Source organism: Balaenoptera physalus (genome assembly GCF_965194825.1).
Source record: "Balaenoptera physalus genome assembly, chromosome: 6".
NCBI lineage: Eukaryota > Metazoa > Chordata > Mammalia > Artiodactyla > Balaenopteridae > Balaenoptera > Balaenoptera physalus.
Genome location: NC_138885.1, coordinates 53603610 through 53626553, shown reverse-complemented (window position 1 = coordinate 53626553; position 22944 = coordinate 53603610). Strand labels below are relative to the sequence as shown.

The following is a 22944-nucleotide window of genomic DNA, read 5'->3' as shown; positions in this document are numbered from 1 at the left end:
TCTGAGAGCTCATGCAACACAGTGGAAAACAATACCACAGAAATCCCTAAGCCAGTAAAAGAAAGCTCTTGTTTTTGTTTTGTTTCATTTTGAATGCTGGTGCTTAATAGAAAGCAAGCTTAAATAAAGGCAAAAAATAGGGAGGAGGAAAACTCTGGGGACTCGGCATCCATCTGGGACTCGAGCAGCAACAGGCATTATATAAAAATACTTATTTCCACTTCAAATCTTGTGGCTTCCATTCTCCTTAATACAGGTGTAGTGCTAGTACCATTAAACCTATCAAGTACACTGAGGTGGTTTCGATCCCCACCACCCACCAGAATCTCCTGGGGAGCTTTAAAAATTCTGACGCCCAGAAGAATTAAAACAATCTCTGGGGTCCCAAATGTTACTTTTTAAAGCTGACCAGCTGATTCTAATGCACAGCCAGGACTTGGAACCACTGCCCCTGACCTATCCTCAGGGTGTTTTCTTCTGTCGTGGCAGGTGGGGAGCAGGAAATATTTATGCCTAAAAAAAGGGAGTGGGGGCTTCCCTGGTGGCGCAGTGGTTGAGAATCTGCCTGCCAATGCAGGGGACACGGGTTCGAGCCCTGGTCTGGGAGGATCCCACAGGCCACGGAGCAGCTAGGCCCGTGAGCCACAATTACTGAGCCTGCGCGTCTGGAGCCTGTGCTCCGCAACAAGAGAGGCCGCGATAGTGAGAGGCCCGTGCACCGCGATGAAGAGTGGCCCCCGCTTGCCGCAACTAGAGAAAGTCCTCGCACAGAAACGAAGACCCAACACAGCCATAAATAAATAAATAAACCCAAAAGTTAAAAAAAAAAAAAGAACTTCTACAATGTTCACTTCTAGGAAAGAAAAAAAAAAGGGAGTGGGAGGAGAAACACAAATGGACGGGGAGAGGGCTGGAGGAAGCTGGATTTAATAACACCTTGCAGGGGATGATCACTGGAGTGGGTGCAAGGTAGGGCCTGGGGGTGCACACTCCCCAGAGAGAGGATGGGGAGGGGGACAGACCGGGTCATTCCCTAAGTAAGCCCTGGATAGGCACTGTCAAGGAGTTGGTGAGAGGTAGCAATTCACAGCTCACCGGTAAAGACCATCCCTATGTCAAGGGTTTGCTATGTGAGAAGTGATTATAATATGATGGTTTTCAGATGTGAAGACCTGGATTTACCACTATGATTTCTTCTCCTGGTTCTTCCAGTAACAGTACTAACAGGTTTTGTTTTTTTTTAACTGATAACCCATATTTTCTTGCTCACTAAATCTGACAAAGCACACCCTCATTACAGGGTAACTGCCTGGAGTTACAATGCCCAAAGAACAAAGCTTTCCTAGGCTCATATGAGAGCTGAATCGAAACTTGATCTCAATTAGCATCATGACGTTCTCTCACATGTGACAGTGCGTAGATAAGAGATGCTGGGTACCTGGGGGAAGGGTGAGGACTGCAGGGACACCGTCTCCAGCTGAGGAGAGCTAATTCTATTCTCACTTCCTTGTTCCTTAGTTCGTAGGGCTACCTGCTCTCTACCTGTCCTGTAACAGAGGGACAAAAATCAGGCTGTCCAGCTGGGATGCCTCCTTCCCAATTTCAGTCTCTCATGGAGGAATTAATCAGTTTTACATTATCCATCCATTACCAGTGTTGCCCAAAGTATATCCTGCAGGCCATCTGTACCAGAAGGACCTGGGCCATTCCTGGACACCCCAGGCTGCATACGGAGGGACTCATAATATCTGGAGTACAGCCCAAGAGTCTGCATTTTAATCAACCACACAGACACAACAGTCTGTGAACCCATCATAAACCCTCAACAATTCCTCCTTTGAAATAGGTTTATCAGAGGTGCTGCTAAATCTCTCCATAACCTCTGCCACTTCCTAACTGGGCTTTCATTAACTCACCCTCCTCCGTGGTCTCCCAGGGTATCTGGTCTCTCCAAGGTACACTGCATGGCCATTTACTCAATACCACTGCTGGCTCAAAGCTCCCGACTCAAGTCACGCTTCTCTGAACGCACACCTGATGCAAAACTTCTCTACCAATTTCAGTTGAGGGTTTCAGGTCTGCTCGTTCTCTCTCCCAACTAAACCTCAAGCTTCTTGAAGGCAGGGCCCACATCATCCCTCTGTATCTTCCACAGGGCCCAGTACATCTTAGGTTTCAAGAGCAGTGGTTGACTAACAGACCAAGCTCTTGCTTCAGCCCTGGGTTTTCCTTCATTCACCTTCTTCTCATTCTCCCTGAGAAAACTTTCATTCTCTCCTTTCCATAACAAAACTGATTCAGGCAAAGGTGGGAGAAAAGATTTACATACTAGTGGGGAAAAAGTGGGGGGGGGGGGGGGTGAAAGTCATAAGCCAGCAACCTCAACTCTCCAGCAAACACCTAGAAACCAAGAAGATCTATTTAGTCTCTGAAGCTGCCAAAATCAGTAACTAACTTCACACACAATTCAGAAGAGAACTTCCCAGCTTCTTCCCATTTTTATCCAACACCTCCTTCACAGGCCCTCCCTGAGAGCTAGTTTACTCCTCTTCTAGATACAACTCTAACAGGAGGGAAATATATGTTTTTCCCGGTCACCATAAATTAAGAAGGTGGAGGGCGATTGCTAGATCAAGGCACAATGAAAATCCCGAGAAATTATGACTGACAGGAGACAATGTATAAAATCCCAAACAGCAGATTACAGGCAGTTATAGTTTAAATAGCCTTTCAATCCCCAAAACTGTCCAAGAACACCTAAACAAAGCATTTCAAAATAGCACCATTAGTGGCTCTGAGAGATCACCCCAGGCACTAAGAGAAGGTTATTTTCTTTTCAGTGCATCTCCAGTAACTATATTCAGGAGAGAAGATGCCCACATAGGCAACCTCAGTCCCTAAGAACCAAGTGTTCTCACAAATAGGAATGGGCACTGGGAATTCCCTGGTGGTCCAGTGGTTAGGACTCAGCGCTTTCACTGCCGTGGCCAGGGCTTGATCCCTGGTCGGGGAGCTAAGATCCCACAAGCCGCGCGATGAGGCCAAAAAACAAAACAAAACAAAACAAAACAAAGGAATGGGCACTGTATCCAACTGCAATGCACTGTCCCTATGTGGTCTCCAATACCAGTGACCATCAGGACAGACTTTCAAAGGCACACACACCCCTCGGTGTTGCCATTCTGATTGGGAACCTTCCTTCTGGCTACTCTTACACTTGCCATATGCTCACCACTTCCCATCTACCTTTTCTTGTGGTACTTGTGAGTGAAGCTGCTCACCAGATCATAAACTTCCTTGAGCAGAGGGATTGCACCTTTGCATGGACACCATGCCCCCCATCTCTGCATCTCACAGCTGATGCCTACTGACACTGTCTGCAAGCCCTACAGCCAGATGATCTTAAGGAAGGAGCTATCTAAATGAGCTGTTTTAAAACAGCCCAGGCATTTCTATAGTCTTTAAAGGTATTGGTTTTCCTGCTTTCTGACAGAGTTTTTAAAAATACAGGTTTAAATGTTAGAATTCTGTGATCAATGGGGCAAGACTCGATTTACTTTGCAATCTAATCTGTACAGGACAGAGAGAGCCCAGGCATAAATTCTGCACCAAATTGCATGTGCCTATCTGAACCGCAAAGGTTAGGGTGAGTTTATCCTTGATCTAAAGGAAACCTAACCTCAAATGGCTTCAATCATTCACCTACTCAGAACTGATTATTGGGTAACTTCGTATTTATGTCTTGATACGTAATAGCATTCAAGTACCGATTTGCTTTAGGTTTAGTAAAGAGAGTAATGAATTTAACTGGTAGTTCTATAATCATAAGGTTATGATTTATACTTGGTTCAACGAATTTTTTTTATCTAAACTGAGTTAAAACCTCAATCTATGTCCAGATTCACAAAAGTAACTCTCAGTTTTGTTTCAAGCTCACTGTTGAATACGCTAATTACACTCTAAGACCCGTCCGTTTACGAACAAGCTACAACGACTCACTCAGCACCGAAAGCTTATCTCATCAGGTCTGGGCTGTCCAGGTCTTCTAGGCCTGGCCTGCTGTTTCCAGCTTCCACAGCCCATCCTTTCTTCCCCACAGCTGAAGCCTCTTGACCCTTGCCCGCATCCTCCCCTCCCTGGCCTGAGCCAGCGGGAATTTCTAGAATAAGAGATTTAAACAGCTCAAGCCAAGTTGTTCTTGCTGCTTAACGAGCCCTGACCTTGTTGTGTCTAATAACTGGGCTTCTCTCTCCTGAAATCCACAGGCCTGGGTGACCCTCTCGCTCAGTTCTGATAACTGAGCCCGGGCCCCTCGCTGGATAACCTGTAAGTCCTTGGGCTCTGAGGCGCTGCCTGGCTCTTGAAAATCCTCCAGGGGACCGGAGGTGCACCCTGAACCCACTGGGCTGCAGCTGGTCAGGGGACACAGGTTCTCCGTCAGGCTACTCTGCCGCCCTGCGCCGCTCCCTGCCAGGCCACCAGCACTGCAGACTCCCGTTCTTTCCTCCCGGCGCACAGGACTTCCAGCTGCAGGTGCCAGCACTGCTGTCCCCACCTCCGGGTGGAGGGTTCCTGGCCCAAAGTGGGCCTCACAAGGAAATGACTCATATCGCAAAAAGCCGAGGGTCCTCTGGCCAGAACACAAATAAGTCACAGGATCTGAATCTTAACCTATCAGAAATTAAAACCTCAGCAGTGAGACATCAACAAAGCAAAAGCAAATAGGATATATCTGTTTGCTGAGAATTCAACACCCCCAGGCTGCCTGTGGGTACTCAAGCCACAGCACCCTTGTTCACTAGTTCTAAGATGAAACCCGAGGAAAATCAGAGAAATGGCGGCAGCTGTGTCTTCCCTGGGTGGAGGGGAATCAGAGGACTTCTTATAAACCACTTCAAAGCTAACATCTATGGCTACTGAATATGAAATATGGAATATGAAAAATAACTAGATAATTCTCTGCAAGAAATCAAGTCATCTTCTAAAACGCTATTAACAAAGCTAAATTTATATGGACATTTTTATCCACAGCCTTAAAAAAAAAATCAAACATTAAAAACTCTAGATGGCTAAACTGTCTTCCATTTCAAAATAACATAAAAACAGCAACCTTCATTTTCTGGTCAAAGCTTATTTTTGCAACACCTATCATTTTCTGCAGAATTCTAGCATTTTCTGCTTCCTACCACTATTTTGTAGAAAGACATTTCCCCCTTGGCATTATATCTTTGCTTTTTGATCTTGTTAACAATCCTGAAAATTCCAACCTTGCAATTTTTTCAGTCCTAGGAAGGAATAACACACAGTCATTTAAAAACCAAAAGCAGTATCAATGTTTCCTCAATGACACAGCTGCTGTGAGTGACCAGTGAATAAAAGTTTGGGGTTTTTTGTTGTTGGGTTTTTGTTTTGTTTTGTTTTGTTTTTGGCAGGGGCTGAGGGGGTAGGTGTGGATAATGACTTCTCTCCAAAATAATTCTCAAAGTTATCGAACACATGGTCAAAAACAGTAAGGCATTAGTAAATCAAGAAGTACTATGATAAAGTACTATAATAAAGCACAGTGAAAATACATGAACAAAAGAGGTTGCTCAAGGACTCCAGACAGGAGAGGACCCACTCTGTGTGCCAGGCATTACGTGGTGCACAAATTCTGTATTACAAACCCTAAAAAAAAAAAAAAATGAGGCATATGATCCAGCAATCCGACTTCTGGGTATTTATCCAAAAGAACTGAAATCAGCATCTTGAAGAGCTCTCTGCACTCCCACGTCCCCTGCGGCTTTATTCACAATAGCTAAGACTGGAAGCACCCTAAATGTCCATCAACAGATGAATGGACAAAGAAAATGTGGCACATCTGTACAATGGAATATTATTTAGCCTCAAAAAAAGAAAATCCTGTCATATGCTATAACATGGATGCAACTTGGGGACATTATGCTTGCTCGATGAAATAAGCCAATCTCAGGAGTACAAATACTGCAGAGATTCCAGTTCATATGAGGGATCTAAAGCAGTCAGACCCATAGAAGCAGAAGGTAGAATGGTGGTTGCTAGAGGCTGGAGTGGGGAGTGGGGGGGAAATGGGGTGTTGCTCTTCCATGAATATAAAGTTTCAGTGATGTAAGATGAAAAAGTTATACCGATCTGCTATATACAACACTGTGCTTATAGTTAACAATACTGGATCATACACTGCAAATTTAAGTGTTTTTTTTTTTTTTAAACCACAACTTTTTGCAAGTGAGGAAACAGGCTCAGGAATTCAGATTATGATGGCTTCAAAGCTCCCATCCCTTCTACTGCTTCATATGGCCTACTTGCAAGAGAAGCATAAACAACATAGATTAGCATATAATTATGGGCTAAACTGCAGGGTAACAGGAAAGGAGAGGGGATAGGGAACCAAAGAAGGCTGAAGTAGTTGGGGAAAGCCTCAAAGTAGAGGGCAACTTAGGCCGACCCCTGAAGGTCAAGCTGAACCCATGGAGACTGCAACAAGCCTGGCATCTGGGTGCAAACACTGGGCTGGTCCAAGCTAAGAAGGCATGCTAGGATATCGCTTTCAAAGGCTGCAAAGGTAGCATTATGTAGAACAAACTCCATGCTTCCAGCTCGTGAACTAAACACAGAGGGCTAAAAATCAAAGCAAAACCAAAGGAACTGGTCAGAGTACCCTAAGCCATTTATAATCTAGCCTTCCAAATTTGAGTGTTTTTTGCATCCTGGAAAAGGCCTTGCTATTGACAAATAAGTACAATATAAAAAGTTATAAGGCACAGCCCTCTATCAGGGTCAGTCTGAGTTAAAATGATCAGACTTCAATGATCAAAGTACAAACACTTTCAAAAGGCTGTCTGAGCAACCAAATAATGTATATCCAGGGCTTTCAAATCATCTCGGTTCCCCGACCAGGGATTGAGCCAAGGTCAGGGCAGTGAAAGCGCCAAATCCTAACCACTAGACCACCAGGGAACTCCCTCCAACCTATTTTTAAGTAGCAGAACATTTTTCTTGTACAATTTTGAAATGATGAAAAAGATATTGATCTCTCTAGGAAAAATTTTCAGCTGTCTTTAGTTTTCTTAATTTTTTTAAAGATTTTTTTGATGTGGACCATTTTTTTTTTTAAGTCTTTATTGAGTTTGTTACAATATTGTTTCTGTTTTATGTTTTGGTTTTTTGGCCGTGAGGCATGTGGGATCTTAGCTCCCCGACCAGGGACCGAACCTGCATCCCCTCCATTGGAAGGTGAAGTCTTAACCACTGGACTGCCAGGGAAGTCCCTAATTTTTTAAATAGGAGTTTCCAAGTCCCCTCTCCAGCCCTTAACTTGACTTATGGCCTTTATCTCACACTCTAGCCCTTAATTATATGCCACTCTGTGTTGTTTATCCTTTTCTAATATGTGGACAATATGGTAAAGTAGAAAAGACAGGAAATCTGAAGTCACAGTAATCTGGATTCTTGTGCTAGCTTGCCAGTATTTTTCATATTTTTTTTTAACTTTAGAGCAATCTTCTTCAGGTGTGTGTGGGGGGAACATTAAATTTGAAAAAAATTCATCTTAAGTTCGGCAAGTCCTTCAGGTTTAATTTCAGTTATATTCTGTTCAATTTAAATAAAACTATTTTATTTTAATGTCTGAAGTAAATTTCTGAATGGTAAAATTACTTTTCTGTACTTTTAAAGAAATTTGTACCAGAATATAGATTGCTTCTGTCAATGGGAAAACAACTTTTAAAAAGAAAAGCCTTAATTAGTTTCAATTGAACGCGAAAAAGAAAAGCCTTAATTAGTTTCAATTGAATGCGAGAAGGGCCCAAACCCTGCCCTCTGGCTGAAAACATGGATTCAAAAACCACTGGCAACTACCAAAGTGTGGGCAAAGGGTCAAATATTAGATGAATATGATGATTACTGCATCATTCATTTGTAAATAACCTGTTTTAAGTTAACCATTCGCCTTACATTGTCAATTATGGTATTATCTGTAAGATGATCAGCTCTTTTAGTTTGGGGTCCGGGGCTAATGAGGTAAGGACTTGAGTCTCTTTTCTTAGCTTCATGTTAACTCCAGACTACAGGCATTTCACAAAGGCACAATAGATGATCTAAAACCACACCTGTACTAGCAAACAACTTCAAATCCCCTGGTAATGATCCATAGTTCAGAAGCTGTTTATATGAGTGGTAACAAATTATTACACTTTCACTTAGTAAGCCCTGTGTTTCCCACAGTTGGTAGAGAGATAAAAGTAGAAGCACTATGGTGTCTAGAAAAAAGACTATTGGACAGTATTTCGGGCAGGGGGGCGACACCGGCTACACCACACAACAGATATGTATATCCGAGAGGGTTATGTCTGTACCGCTCAACAGATGTGTATGTCCAAAGGGTTCTGGCTATACCATACAACAGATGGATGACCTTGAACCAGTCTCTTAAATTTGCTCGCCCTGACCAGCTTCGTATGCAAAGTCAGCAAATTGAATTAGATGTGTTCAAGCCCTTCCGATACTAAAATTCAATCTAGGTCCACAAACTCTTGATTAATTAACTCCGAATTTAACAAAATAAGGCATGTAAAATCCTTAACACAGTGGCGAGCACGCCGTACGCATGTCTCAAATGGCTGGCGGCTGTGAATAAAATAAGGCGGTTCAGGTTTGTATGTGTTGTACACAGCATATATCTGAGTATCTTTGGTGGGATTTTCTAAAGGAAAAAAAAACACACACTTGAAAGTCCTATTTTAATCAGCATTGTTAAATCAAAGGAGCCCCCAATGAAACAATAAATTATGAAGCTCTACATGAGAGGATATGAGCCTCTCAAAATCAACTGGCTTTGTTTTGTTTTGAATTAGACTTTCGGTGAACTCTTGGCAGCACGCAGGAGGAAATCATGAGCGCGGTCAAGACTCACTGGCTCAGCACACATTAACTCAAAACTGCTGTATCAACGTTGCAGCTGGGGAAGCAAAGATCAGCGAGACCCTGCCTCTGGGTCCAAACAATGGCAAGTGATGAGTGTCCTAGGGGTACAAACTGTTGAAGGGTCTGGATAAGTACAAGGCTTCCAGAAAAAAAGGTCTCACACTAGTGTGCCACAGATATTCTGTCTGGCCCACACGCTTTGTTGGAGTTTCTACTTGAGTTAGGTTGCAAAACACTCAGAAATCCAGAGGTCATCCCTAAATAATGGTCTAGCTTCTCTTGGAAGTTTGGGAGTGCCAGCAGTATTGAGCCCGCATTCCTACTCTGCGACACCCCACGGCAGCAGTGCAGCCCCTCGACCTCCACTACTCCCTTAATTAACCCCACCACTGGGGCTGAGGCTCAGCCTTCCCCCTCAGCTCACTCCCTCGCTGGCTCAGGATCCCATTTTCCTTTGCTCCCTCCACCTGCGTATAATCAAGGAGAGCTCAAGAGCTCTGGAGCAGAGACGACTGAGGTGGCACCTCCACTCTGCCACATACCAGCCATGTCATTATCTTAGGCAAGTAATTCATCTCTTAGCTTCCCATCTGCAAACCTGGGTATTAACAGTATTTACCTCATAAGGCTGGTGTGAGGGGAAATGTGTCATTACCTGCAAAACGCCTCATACACTGCAACTGCTCTATAAATATTAGATGTTACTACTCTCTGGCCCCTGAAGGCATGTCAGTTTCAAACTTCTGTCCTAGAGCTTTAATAGTCCAAGGTTACCTAGTAAATTATTTTATGATCAAAAAGAAAATGGCATATGGTGAAAGCTGTTCAGATACAGCTTAAGCATTATGAGACCCACTGCTCACAAAGGACAAATATTATGATTTCACGCACATGAGATACTTAGAAGAGGCAAAGGCACAGAGACAGAAAGTAGAATAGAGGTTGGAGGGGCAGGAGGGAGTGGAGGATGGGCAGTTAGTATCTTATGGGTATAGAGTTTCTCTTGGGGAAGATGAAAAAGTACTGGGGACAGATGGGTGATGACTGCAACAGTTGGAATGTACTTAATGTCACTGAACTATACACTTAAAAATGGTTAAAATGGGGCTTCCCTGGTGGCGCAGTGGTTGAGAATCTGCCTGCCAATGCAGGGGACACGGGTTCGAGCCCTGGTCTGGGAAGATCCCACATGCCGCGGAGCAACTGGGCCCGTGAGCCACAACTACTGAGCCTGCGCGTCTGGAGCTTGTGCTCCACAGCAAGAGAGGCCACAACAGTGAGAGGCCCGCGCACCGCGATGAAGAGTGGCCCCCGCCTGCCACAACTAGAGAAAGCCCTCGCACAGAAACGAAGACCCAACACAGCCAAAAATAAATAAATAAATAAATAAATTTAAGAACAGTTTAAAAAAAAAATGGTTAAAGTGTAACTTTTGTTATGTATACTTTAAAACAATTTTTAAACAACGAATGACAGCCGACATAATTTCACCTGCTGCTGTTTGCTAGAATCAAGTTGTTAATGATCCCAAAGACCCCCAATATGCTACAAGTTCATGCTCTCAAAAGCCAACTACTGCATTTCCCATAATGGTTTAGGAAGAACTGTATTAACTATTTTAACAGCTGTGCAGCACAACCGTGGGCTTTCTTCCCAATCTGGAGGCCTCATGGGGATGCATCTGTAGCAGATACAGTTATGAGGCCAGTGGGATAGCCTTTTAATACCTGTCTACAGCAGTCGGGCTGTTCTTCCTTCATTATAAAATGCTCCACACAGACACCTCATTCTCTCTTTTCTCTCAAAAATATACAAAATGGGCAGCTTCCTGCCAAGTACTACGTTAACTGGCTGCCTTTGAACTGTGGGATGCCGGGTAACAGTGACAAGACGTTTTAATCTCCATGCCTGTTCTACAATAGCATTCAAAACGCTCACACACAACAAGAGCCTTGCCAGGCTGTAAATCAACAAGCACAAGAGAATGCCCCAAACTATTTCAATCAGGGTCTTATTTTTTAATTTCTATATGTGGCTGCTTTCTGTGGTATCAGTCCTTCATTTTTTAAAAAAAGTACGTAAAATATAAGCAAATTTAAAACTCTGAAAACTGCATTTAACCTGAGAAACACACACACACATTATATCCAGTATATATTTGCAGTCTTCCAACTCAGAACCACTGCAAATATTTATTTCCTAACATTTACAGGGCCACCCCCCATGAGTTTACAATCTTGAGTCAGACAAACTGCACTTAGCTCCTTCTAAGAAGAAACTGCACTGTACTTCGAAATTTCTTAACTAAACCGATGCCTTTTTGGCAGCAATGTTGTTTGGCAGGAAAGATCCCTCTAAATACTACTGAATAATCAAAGTGATAGAATATATTTTATCTTTTAAATATTACACTTTGAGTACCAACCCAAACTTGGGATGGGAGAACTGCCTGGTACCATGATTTCCACTGCTGCCTGAGAGTTAAGAAGAGACCAACCCAGGTGACTGTATGTCCTATATATAAACCCTCAAACACTGATGATCATTTTCCCCTGCTAAGACCAAAAAAAAGGATTCCAGAAAGACAAAAAGGGAAAAGATCATAGGCAAAGTGTACATTTTATATCTCTTTAAAGCCAATGTGTGCATCAAATGACAAGTATTTTTATACTCCAGGGATCAAAGGCGGAGAAGATAAATGTTTTAAAAACTCACTAAAAAAACAGCCTCAAACAAAACTGTCTCCATATAAGAAATGGCTTCAATTTACTAGCCAGCATAGCAGGAAACTGTGAGCAGAGGAGTTGGTATTTTTGTGAGTAGAAAACGTGGCCTTCTCTGTCCAAGCTGCATATACGCCAAATAACAAATCTGTATTAAACAGGGCTGGGAGAGTTGTTGAATTAGAAGACAAAAAGAGAGTATGACCCCAGATCTGCTGCTGTTATGCGCTGAGTTGTGTCCCCCCGAAATTCTTGTTGAAGATTTAACTCCCAGTTAAGTGAATGTGACTGTATTTGAAGACAGGGTCTTTATACAGAAATAATCAAGTTAAAGGAGACCCTTGGGGGGCCCTAATCTAATATGACTAGTGTCCTTATAAAAAGGGGAAATTTGGAAACAGAGACAGACGATGTATAGAGAGAAGATGATGAGAAGACAGTTATAAGCCAAGGAGGGGAACCTAATACACATCCTTCCCTCTCAGGTTTCAGAAGGAACCAACCCTGCCAACACCTTGATCTTTTTTTTTTTTAAACATCTTTATTGGAGTATCATTGCTTTACAATGGTGTGTTAGTTTCTGCTTTATAACAAAGTGAATCAGCTATACATATACATATATCCCCATATCTCCTCCCTCTTGCGGCTCCCTCTCACCCTCCCTATACCACCCCTCTAGGTGGTCACATGCACCGAGCCAACACCTTGATCTTGGACTTCCAACCTCCAGAACTCTGAGACAATAAATTTCTGTTGTTTAAGCCACCTAGTTTGTGGGACTTTGTTACGGCAGCCTTAGCCAACTAATACAACTATTTACCAACACATACGACCTCTGATTCAACACAACCCAGTCCTCAGGGACCTTTCCTATCAAGTGAACATAAGACAACACCCATGCAAGTATCTTGCAAATCTACAAATGGCTACGTAGCAGTCAGCACTCTAAGGCACAGTGGGTTACAGAAGAAATCTAAAACTCTTTCTACCCTCTCCTAATTGGCACAGGAATGTACAGTGCGTTGCAAATTGACCACACCACTATAAATCAGGGCCAAGAATGTATTTTTTAAAAAGCAAATTCTATACTTATCAGCTCACCACCAAAAAAGCAGAGTCAGTTTTAAGACAGGATTTTTTCCCAGGACAAATGGCAAATACAGCATAAATACTCTCATATTCTGTGAAGTCTGGATACATAAAGATGTGTTATCCTCTGTGTCTCACCCCCTTGGGACACAATTTTACTGCAGGAATATGACGTCACTGCCCTGCTTTTGTCCACCAAACAGAACATAATATGCCTTCAATGTGTCAGCCTGTTTTACCTCCCTAAATACATAATTGATTTTCAACATTTTATGCTCCAGTTACTGCCCCAAAGCAGATTGGGACAAGTTCACATTGCAAATGCGCCTTCTTTTCAAGTGCAAAACGAGTGATCAGAACAGTTAATGAACTGTCTTCAATTTTCCTTGGAGGAGTCATTTGCTTGCCATTTCTCCAGTTTCTCCGGCACTCACATGTACATCCTCATGCATCAAAAAGGATCCAGAACTTACACAACTTGACTAAAAAACAGCCATATATTATACTATGAGAAACAACCAACAAGAAGAGAAGAAGGAATTGTCTTTATTTAGAACACTGAACGAGTAGCTAGTTACATTCCCAACAGAAACAGAATTAGGACCAATGTCAAAAAAAATTAAAAGCTTAAACTTCCCTTAAAAAAAAAAAAAAAAGTAGAGCTATATATTTAGGTCATTTTATTTTTAACCACAGCCTTCTAAATGACCTGAATATCCCAACATCCACTCTAAATGACAAGTTTTGTAATTCCTATGAATAATTTAGTTGGGCAAATTTGTTTTACTTGTTGAATAAAAATGTTACTTTAGAAAATGACAAGCCAGTTTTGCCCACAATAATTTTCAGTCTGAACATCTTCCATTCCTCTTAGGAAAAAATAGCATGGGAGGGGAGAGAGCAACTTTAACACTGGGTCTCTGGCACGGCAGGGACTTCAACAGCCATATGGAAAGGGGCAGTTTTTGTTTACCTGAAGTTTTCAAGCTATTTACCATCTCCAAAAAAAAAAAAAAAAAAAAAAGCCTATAAGTACTAAGGTATTTTAAAGTTCCAAAGGCACGTGTTTGAATTCAGCTTCTGAAAAGACATTACTATTAGCACAATCAGTTACAGTGACTTTCTTAGAACATCGAGTGAATAATATAAGCCAGAATGTTTTACTTTGACATCTACTAAAATGCAAACAGCAGCAGCATTGGCCTCAGCAACAATATGGTCTGGGGGTTTTTGTTTTGTTTTTAAATCCAATTTCACTTTCACAAAAGCCAGTATCTCAAGTAGAAAAAAATTTATCCAGAATGTTGTTGGCCTTGGGAAACAGAATGGCGTTCATTACTGGGGGGTGGGGCTCAGGGAAGGGGGGTATGTGCCTGGTTCCTGGCTCCTTTTAGGTGGAGAGCAGGCTTCTTTCTAGCTTACCATCCTGGCCCTACACTCACCTCTTCCTAGAAGGCCTAGTGAAATATCTCATCCTTGAAGTCTGGGAACAGAAACTGGGGATGGGGACGCAGCCCCTCCCATCTTCTGCTTCCTGGATGCCAAGCTACTCTCTGGAGGCACACATCTAAGTCTTCTTAAACATCCTGGCTCTATGGGGACAGGCCTCTGCGTGGGGAAATCCTGATGGTCCAGCACCACGTGAACAGCCAGACAAGTCTGACTACTGTGGGGCTCAGGTTAGGAAGCCTACTATTGACATACATTTAAGACACACTCTCCAATATTAGTTCCATCAGTAAAAAAAAAAAAAAAAGATACAATTTGAATTCCTGATGTTGTCTTTCTCCTGTCTCTATGAGAGCTCGTTCAGAACTCAGATTGACAGGAAAAAGTGGGGTGTCATTTAGCGCCCCTCCCTCAAATCCCAACAATACAAAGAATGAGTTTTCTTGTTTAAGGGATAGACTTTGAGATCTTACTCTCTTTAAAAAGTTTATTTTGCTTCTAGTAACCTGTGAGACAATAGAACAACTCTAAAACCGAAAACGCTGACTTTTTTCCATTTCATTCAAAACTGACAACGAATCACTGTTACTATTATTATGACCATTTCTCGCTGTTTTCCAGCTCAGCCAGTGATTAGAGGTAGCTGAGTGAACTTACCCATATTACTCACACTCATTTATAAAACGGGAATAGTGATATCCCTACCTTGTGGGTGTAATTTATAGAGTGACCGAAATAATGAGGATTAAAGGAACTTGTACATAAAGCACCTGGAATGTACATAGTAGGTAGTGTTAAATAAATGTCATCTCCCAGGCTCATCTCTTCAGAACGGACACACTCATTGAGAATCAGAAGGGGCTTTAGGAGATTATTCCAATAAACCTTTCTTTTACTTTTAGATGAGGAAATTGCAACCCAAAGGTCACTCAGAGAAAAAAAATCTAAAGCTTTTCATTCATTTCTCTAAACACTTATTTCTGAATGTTATTCCCTTCCCACACTCTTGAAATAGGATTTGGTGGATTACAATCTGTACACCAGAGCCACGTGTTAGTACTGGATCTTCCTTTACTGTACAAAGGACGGAGAGGAAGACTCACAGGGTTTATGGGCATGCCTGCCCTTAGGCCAGGCCCACCACCGGACGCTCCCACGCCTTTTCATTGAAAGAGCAGGGAAGGGCACGGCTGCATTCCCCTAATGAGTCATGTTTCTGGAATCAGCCTAACTCTTCCTTGATTCCCTCTTTGAGTGAGGTCACTTTTCTCAATGGCTCCCAGCAACCCAAAATCCTTATTTTATCAGTTTCTGAATCTATTTCTGTCATTTCTAAGTATTTGCCTATTATCACAGTTTCTCAAATTCTCCATCTAAGCCACAAACACATCAACCAATAATTTATGCACGTGACTAAGCTTTTTTTTATATAAAATTAAGGACAGGAATATTTACTGTGTTTTCTGAATGATATTATAACTACCATTTAAGAAAACTTCTCCAGAGCTGAATGCTGCCAAAGACTAGGTCCCTCTATCTATCCCATCTTTCAAGGAAGTTCCTAAGGGAATGAATGGAAGGTACCCACCAAGGGCCCATATTTGCTTTTTCCTCTGGTTCTTTAACATCTGGCCCACCTATTTCCAGAAGAGGCCTTTTTCTCTCTCTTGTGAAATGCTTCCGCTGAAAATACTCGAATAGCACTCAAGTATTTTACTTGTGGGTAATCAATAAATTGCATCACTGTTGAAAGGCTATCAAATTCCACTTTCCATTCAGTACTAAGTACACAGTTTTGCGCATTCTCAAATGAAAATGAAGCTTTGGGCAACCCATCAGGTACTTCTCCAGTCTGCTTTTAGTTCTTCAAAAAACAGTAGTTTTGGGGGGGCAGGGGGTGGCGCGCGCGCCATTTCTAGTCGTTTTCAAAGCGCCTCGCGCTGATTCTCACGGGCCCGGCCGCCGGCTCCAGCTCTGCCCTGGATTGGTAGCTTATGTCGATCTTGATGAAAGAGCCATTGATGCTCTCAGGGAATTTAATGAAGAAGGAGCTCTGTCTGTACTACAGCAGTTCAAGGAAAGTGACTTATCACATGTTCAGAACAAAAGTGCATTTTTATGTGGAGTTATGAAGACCTACAGGCAAAGGGAGAAACAGGGGAGCAAGGTGCAAGAGTCTACAAAGGGACCCGATGAAGCAAAGGTCAAGGCCTTGCTTGAGAGGACTGGTTATACCCTGGATGTAACCACAGGACAGAGGAAGTATGGTGGTCCTCCACCAGACAGTGTGTACTCTGGCATGCAACCTGGAATTGGAACAGAAGTCTTTGTAGGTAAAATACCAAGAGATTTATATGAGGATGAGTTGGTGCCCCTTTTTGAAAAGGCTGGTCCCATTTGGGATCTACGTCTTATGATGCATCCACTGTCTGGTCACAACAGAGGGGATGCATTTATCACCTTCTGTGAAAAGGAAGCTTGCACAGGAAGCTGTTAAACTGTGTGACAGCTATGAAATTCGCCCTGGTAAACACCTTGGAGTGTGCATTTCTGTGGCAAACAACAGGCTTTTTGTTGGATCAATTCCGAAGAATAAGACTAAAGAAAACACTCTGGAAGAATTCAGTAAAGTCACAGAGGGTTTGGTGGACGTTATTCTCTATCATCAACCCGATGACAAAGAAGAATCGGGGGTTCTGCTTCCTTGAGTATGAGGGTCACAAGTCAGCAGCACAAGGCAGACGCCGGCTGATGAGTGGAAAAGTAAAAGTACGGGGAAATGCAGTTACAGCTGAATGGGCTGACCCTGTGGAAGAACCAGATCCAGAAGTCGTGGCTAAGGTGAAAGTTTTATTTGTGAGAAACTTGGCTACTACAGTGACAGAAGAAATATTGGAAAAGTCGTTTTCTGAATTCGGAAGACTTGAAAGAGTGAAGAAGTTGAAAGATTATGCATTTGTTCATTTCGAAGACAGAGGAGCCGCTGTTAAGGCCACGGATGAAATGAATGGCAAAGAAATAGAAGGGGAAGAAATTGAAATAGTCTCAGCCAAGCCACCAGACAAGAAAAGGAAAGAGCACCAAGCTGCTAGACAGGCCTCCAGAAGCACTGCGTATGAAGATTATTACTATCACCCTCCTCCTCGTATGCCACCTCCAATTAGAGGTCGGGGTCGTGGTCGGGGGAGAGGTGGATATGGCTACCCTCCAGATTACTATGGCTATGAAGATCACTATGATGATTGCTATGGTTATGATTATCACGACTATCGTGGAGGCTATGAAGATCCCTACTACGGCTATGATGATGGCTATGCAGTAAGAGGAGGAGGAGGAGGAAGGGGAGGGCGAGGTGCTCCACCACCACCAAGGGGGCGGGAAGCACCACCTCCAAGAGGTAGAGCTGGCTATTCACAAAGGGGGGAACCTTTGGGACCACCAAGAGGCTCTAGGGGTGGCAGAGGGGGTCCTGCACAACAGCAGAGAGGCCGTGGTGCCCGTGGATCTCGGGGCAACCGTGGGGGCAATGTAGGAGGCAAGAGAAAGGCAGATGGGTACCACCAACCTGATTCCAAGTGCCGTCAGACCAACAACCAACAGAACTGGGGTTCCCAGCCCATCGCTCAACAGCCGCTTCAGCAAGGTGGTGACTATTCTGGTAACTATGGTTACAATAATGACAACCAGGAATTTTATCAGGATACTTATGGGCAACAGTGGAAATAGACAAGTGAGGGCTTGAAAATGATACTGGCAAGATACGATTGGCTCTAGATCTACACCCTTCAAAAAAAAAACTGGCTTATCTGTTTCATCTTTAAGTAGCAATTTGCTGCCATTTGTATTGGGCTGAAGAAATCACTATTGTGCATATACTCAAGTCTTTTTATTTTTTCCTCTTTTCATAAATGCTCTTGGACATTATTGGGCTTGCAGAGTTCCCTTATTCTGGGCGTTACAACGCTTTTATCCTTTCAGGCTTCATTGTAGCTTCAAAACAAGCTGAGCACACTGTTAAATCATGATTTTGCAGAACCTTTGGTTTTGGACAGCTTCATTTTTCGGATTCGGGAGAGATTACCTAGCAGTATGGAGTATGCTGTAAATAAAAATACAAGCTAGTGCTTTGTCTTAGTAGTTTTAAGAAATTAAAGCAAACAAATTTAAGTTTTCTTGCATTGAAAATAACCTATGATTGTATGTTTTGCATTCCTAGAAGTAGGTCAACTGTGTTTTTAAATTGTTATAACTTCACACCTTTTTGAAATCTGCCCTACAAAATTTTTGTTTGGCTTAAACGTCAAAGCCGTGACAATTTGTTCTTTGATGTGATTGTACTTCCAATTTCTTGTTCATGTAAGATTTCAATAAAACTCAAAAATTTATTCAAAACAAAAACAAAAACAAAAAAACCCAGTAATTTTGAATTCTAAGTCTGTGTGAAATTCCCAGTTTATCCCAGTAGTTAAACCCAGTCCCAGAGATCAACAGAAAATCACAGATGACCAGTCCACCCCAACCACCATCCTATTAAATTCATATTCATCACCACCTGTTGGTCTGAGGTGCCAGGCTGATGAGCTCTACCTTGGAGCCATATTACAGCACCCTCCCCCAGGTAAGCAAGCAACAGTTTGTTAACTTGATACTCTCCCTTCACACGATCTTTTAAGTCCAGAAACAGGTAAAGTATTTGACAATCTTAGAAAGTGTTAATGTGTGAGGAAACTAAGACTAATTTACCTGAAATATTCCACAATAACGACAAAAAGGGCCCCAACTCTATGCTCTGCTCCTGCCCTTCCAAAGACTAAGGCAGCCTCCACACAGGTCTCTCCTGGGGACTGCGTGGTGATCAGTCCCCTCCTCACTACCTCTCTATCCACCCATCCGTCCTGCCAAGGTCAAATCCAATGACTTCATCTTACTGAAATGGAGCAGGACCCTGCGGGGCCCTCCCTGGTACAAATCCTTTCCACGTCCCCAGTTTCTTGTTTGCAGGAAATAGGCTTCATTCAGCCTCCTTGACCTTCCCTGAGTTCCAAGGGGCAGATTTAAACAGCTGCTTATCAGGGAAGGGAGGGGATGCAGAAACAAAGGCGGAGGAGTCAAGAAACAACAGTGCAACCCTCACCCCAAATTTTGCCTATAAAAACTTTTCCTCAAAAACCATCTAGGGGTTCTGGGGTTTTGAGTGTGAGCCATCTGTGCTCCTTGCTCAGCCCTATGGTAAACCCTTCTCTGCTCCAAACTCTGATGTTTTGGTTTGTTTGGCCTCACTGTGCCTCGGGCACAGGAACTTGTGTTCAGTAACATTATTTCCACTTTCTCACTTCTAAATGATTAACTTGCCTTCCTTACCGCTCCATTCAAGTCTGTTCCCTTCAAAGAGCTGAAATACCTTTCAAATTTAAAAGCAATTTTGCAAACCTTGCGTATGAACTATATTTTTTCCTCTAGTCCAGCATGCCCAGCATAATCCACTATGGGGAAGTGATGTGACCAATCTAATGGGGATACTTTAATCCTTAGGAGTTTGGTTTGTGACCACCTCACCAACATTTCTAGCAGATGGCCAGGGATAGCTTTCTGGTTTACCCCTCAAAACATCCTACACGCAATCTGCCTGACAGTGTACCTCTCTGTCAATATCTCATCCACCTACCACTCCAAAAATCTAGCAAGCCCTCTTTCAAAAAAAGCTATGTGCTTTCTCTTCTAGACGACTTTCAGTCTTTCTAAACCAGACCAAAAGTAGAAGGTGCAAGATGATCTCTTGGATATAGAAAAAAGGTATTAGAATGTCTAATCATGTTTACTTGTCTCATTCTTTTATTTCTATTTTTGTGGATTTAATAATATTATAATTCATAAATATACAGATGTTGCAGATATGAACAGAAAGTATTTTACTGATAGAACTGCCAGGTCAAAAATGTTTCGGCTGGGCTTCCCTGGTGGCGCAGTGGTTAAGAATCCGCCTGCCAATGCAGGGGACACGGGTTCGAGCCCTGGTCCGGGAATATCCCACATGCCGCGGAGCAACTAAGCTCGTGCGCCACAACTACTGTGGCCTGTGCTCTAGAGCGCGCAAGCCACAACTACCAAGACCGCGTGCCACAACTACTGAAGCCCATGAGCCTAGAGCCCATGCTCCGCAACAAGAGAGGCCACCACAATGAGAAGCCCGCGCACCATAACAAAAAGTAGCCCCTGCTCACCGCAACTAGAGAAAGCCCGCACGCAGCAACAAAGACCCAACGCAGCCAAAAAAAAAAGTTTAGGCTATTGCGCTAAAGAGTAACACTTTCTTATAATACACTTCTTGGTGCTCTAAGGACAATTCCTACTAAAATGCTGTATTCTAGTTGTTTGGCTAAGAAAATATTGTGTATTCATGTAGTATTTATTTATTTTTAAAAATTTATTTATTTTATTTATTTATTTTTGGCTGCATTGGGTCTTTGTTGCTGCACTCAGTCTTTCTCTAGTTGCGGCAAGAGGGGGCTACTCTTCATTGTGGTGCGCGGGCTTCTCACTGTGGTGGCTTCTCTTGTTGCAGAGCATGGGCTCTAGGTGCATGGGCTTCAGTAGTTGTGGCGCACGGACTTAGTTGCTCTGCAGCATGTGGGATCTTCCCTGACCAGGGCTAGAACCCGTGACTCCTGCATTGGCAGGCGGATTCTTAACCACTGTGCCACCAGGGAAGCCCCTCATGTAGTATTTAGATGGTAACAATATTCTCATTACTAAAATCAGACCTCACTCTTGGCTTTCCTATTATATCTCTGAATTATATTTTCTCATTCAGGTGTACTCTTAAAGACAGTCTCCATAGTTAAAGAAAAATTTTATCTTTACTTCAAAATTAAAACCAAGTAAATGATCAAACATCCTTTAAAAGATAAATGACACCCAAGGCAAATTTTCACACATATGGCGCTTTACAAAGCATAGGCACTGTTCTAACTTCTTTCTCATTTAATCCTCATAATATTATAATTATAAAATTATGTCATATTTATTTTTAATAAAATTAATTATAAAAATTAGTATATTTTAATAGATGGAGAAATTTTCTTTTGGAAAACTCAAGACACCTCTAAAACCATAGTAAATAATATTTTCAGTGAAAGAGTTCTGAAGACCAATCATTATTCTCTGTGCCTTTCACTTTCTTCATCTACCTATTGTCAAGGAATCCCAGTTATTAATGGTGTGGCCTTGGGCAGGCAACTTAACTACCCTGTGATGCAGAATCCTTATCTGCATTGAGTTCATTCATTGCAGTGCCTCCCCTGTGCCAGACACCATTCTGGGCTGGGGGATACGTCTGTGAACAAAAGACAAGATCATGTTCTCAAGAAGCCGATTAGGTAATATCCGGATGGCACCTGGCCCAGAAGATAACTGCACATCATGTCAGTCATCATTATTCCTCAAAACTAAGGATCACCTTAGTTATCGTTATCTTAGTCCTACTTTCATGTTAAAATAAATTCCCATTTGCCTTATTTTACCTAGCCCCCAAATGTTTCTTAGCAAGAGAAAAAGGGCAGAAAAGTAAAATAATTCATCAAAATTTGGTACCAGCAAGCATATAAACTCTACCTTTCCTTGAAAAGAATTGTTGTAAAGTGCTATAGATCCAGCCAACTACTGGGGACAAAACATATCACTGCCAGGAACAGGATTCTGCAAAGGACTTTTGATGGACAGCATCCCACTGTGCTTTGGGTCCTCCCAGAACTTTTCAATGATGCTGATGAAGGTCTATTTACACCTGGAGGTTATAGCTGATGTGCTGCTGCACCTCTGACAGCTGCAAATTTTCACTGCAGTGCAACTTAATCCCTCATGATGTCAGCTTCCAGGCTGCCCTTACAAGACCTGCCATGAGAACATCTCTTTACTTATTCAAAATTATTATATAATCACAGGCCATGCTTGCCACGGTCACCATGCACAGAAAGCAGCCTGTCTTTCAGCACAGAATCTAAAACCACCAGCAGGAGAATAAATGAATTCTGCTGAATCCAAAGTAAACACGTGAAGTAAAACGATAACAGGAACTCTCAGGAGAGCACTTCCCTTATAAACAGCTTAGATCACTTCGCAAACACCTGGCTAAATCCAAATATCTGAGTCAGGCCCCGCATCTCCACCCGGGGCGGGGTCGGGGTGAAGGTCACAAATGCCACCGGCCACCACTGAAGACAGGATGCGCCTTAGCTGTTTAGGTTACAACCTCAAACACTTCCTGAGGAGCCAGGTAAAATCTATTTCTTAATATATATGTTTCACCCTATTCTGTTAAAAAGAAAAAAAATCTGCAGCACAATCTTTGCAGTTTGCTGGTCGGCCAGGTAGTTGGCCATGATTTGACCTCACCCTTGGTATTTGCTCTGTCAGCATCAGAAACACAGCCAATCTTCCTCACCCCCGCAGCCTCCTCCTCCCCAAATTCATGCACTGAAATTCAACATCAGGTTGCAGACTTAGACTCAACAGGCAATAGGAAAGAAGGAAGGAAGGAAGGAAGGGAGGAAGGGAGGAATGGAGGGAGGAAGGGAGGAAGGGAGGGAGGAAGGGAGGAATGGAGGGAGGTAGGGGATGAGAACGGGGGTACGGGCGGAGCCCCAACTCTGTACTGTCCGTATCTCCAGCTCCTCCCACCGCAGGTCCCAATCTGGGAAGAACCTGCTGCCTACAAGACTGTCTATAGATGGCAGGTACCTCC

General features: G+C 42.8%; 1 protein-coding gene and 1 pseudogene across 4 annotated transcripts in view; one reads left to right on the top strand and one right to left on the bottom strand.

The window, feature by feature from the left end:
- The window catches only part of TANC1 (tetratricopeptide repeat, ankyrin repeat and coiled-coil containing 1), a 237416-nt gene that overhangs the window by 185107 nt on the left and 29365 nt on the right, over positions 1-22944 (bottom strand). The gene's annotated exons all lie outside the window — the stretch shown is intronic.
- Positions 16069-18073, top strand: LOC309662366 (heterogeneous nuclear ribonucleoprotein R pseudogene; annotated as a pseudogene). Its single transcript has one exon. The product of its transcript is annotated as a heterogeneous nuclear ribonucleoprotein R pseudogene (transcript).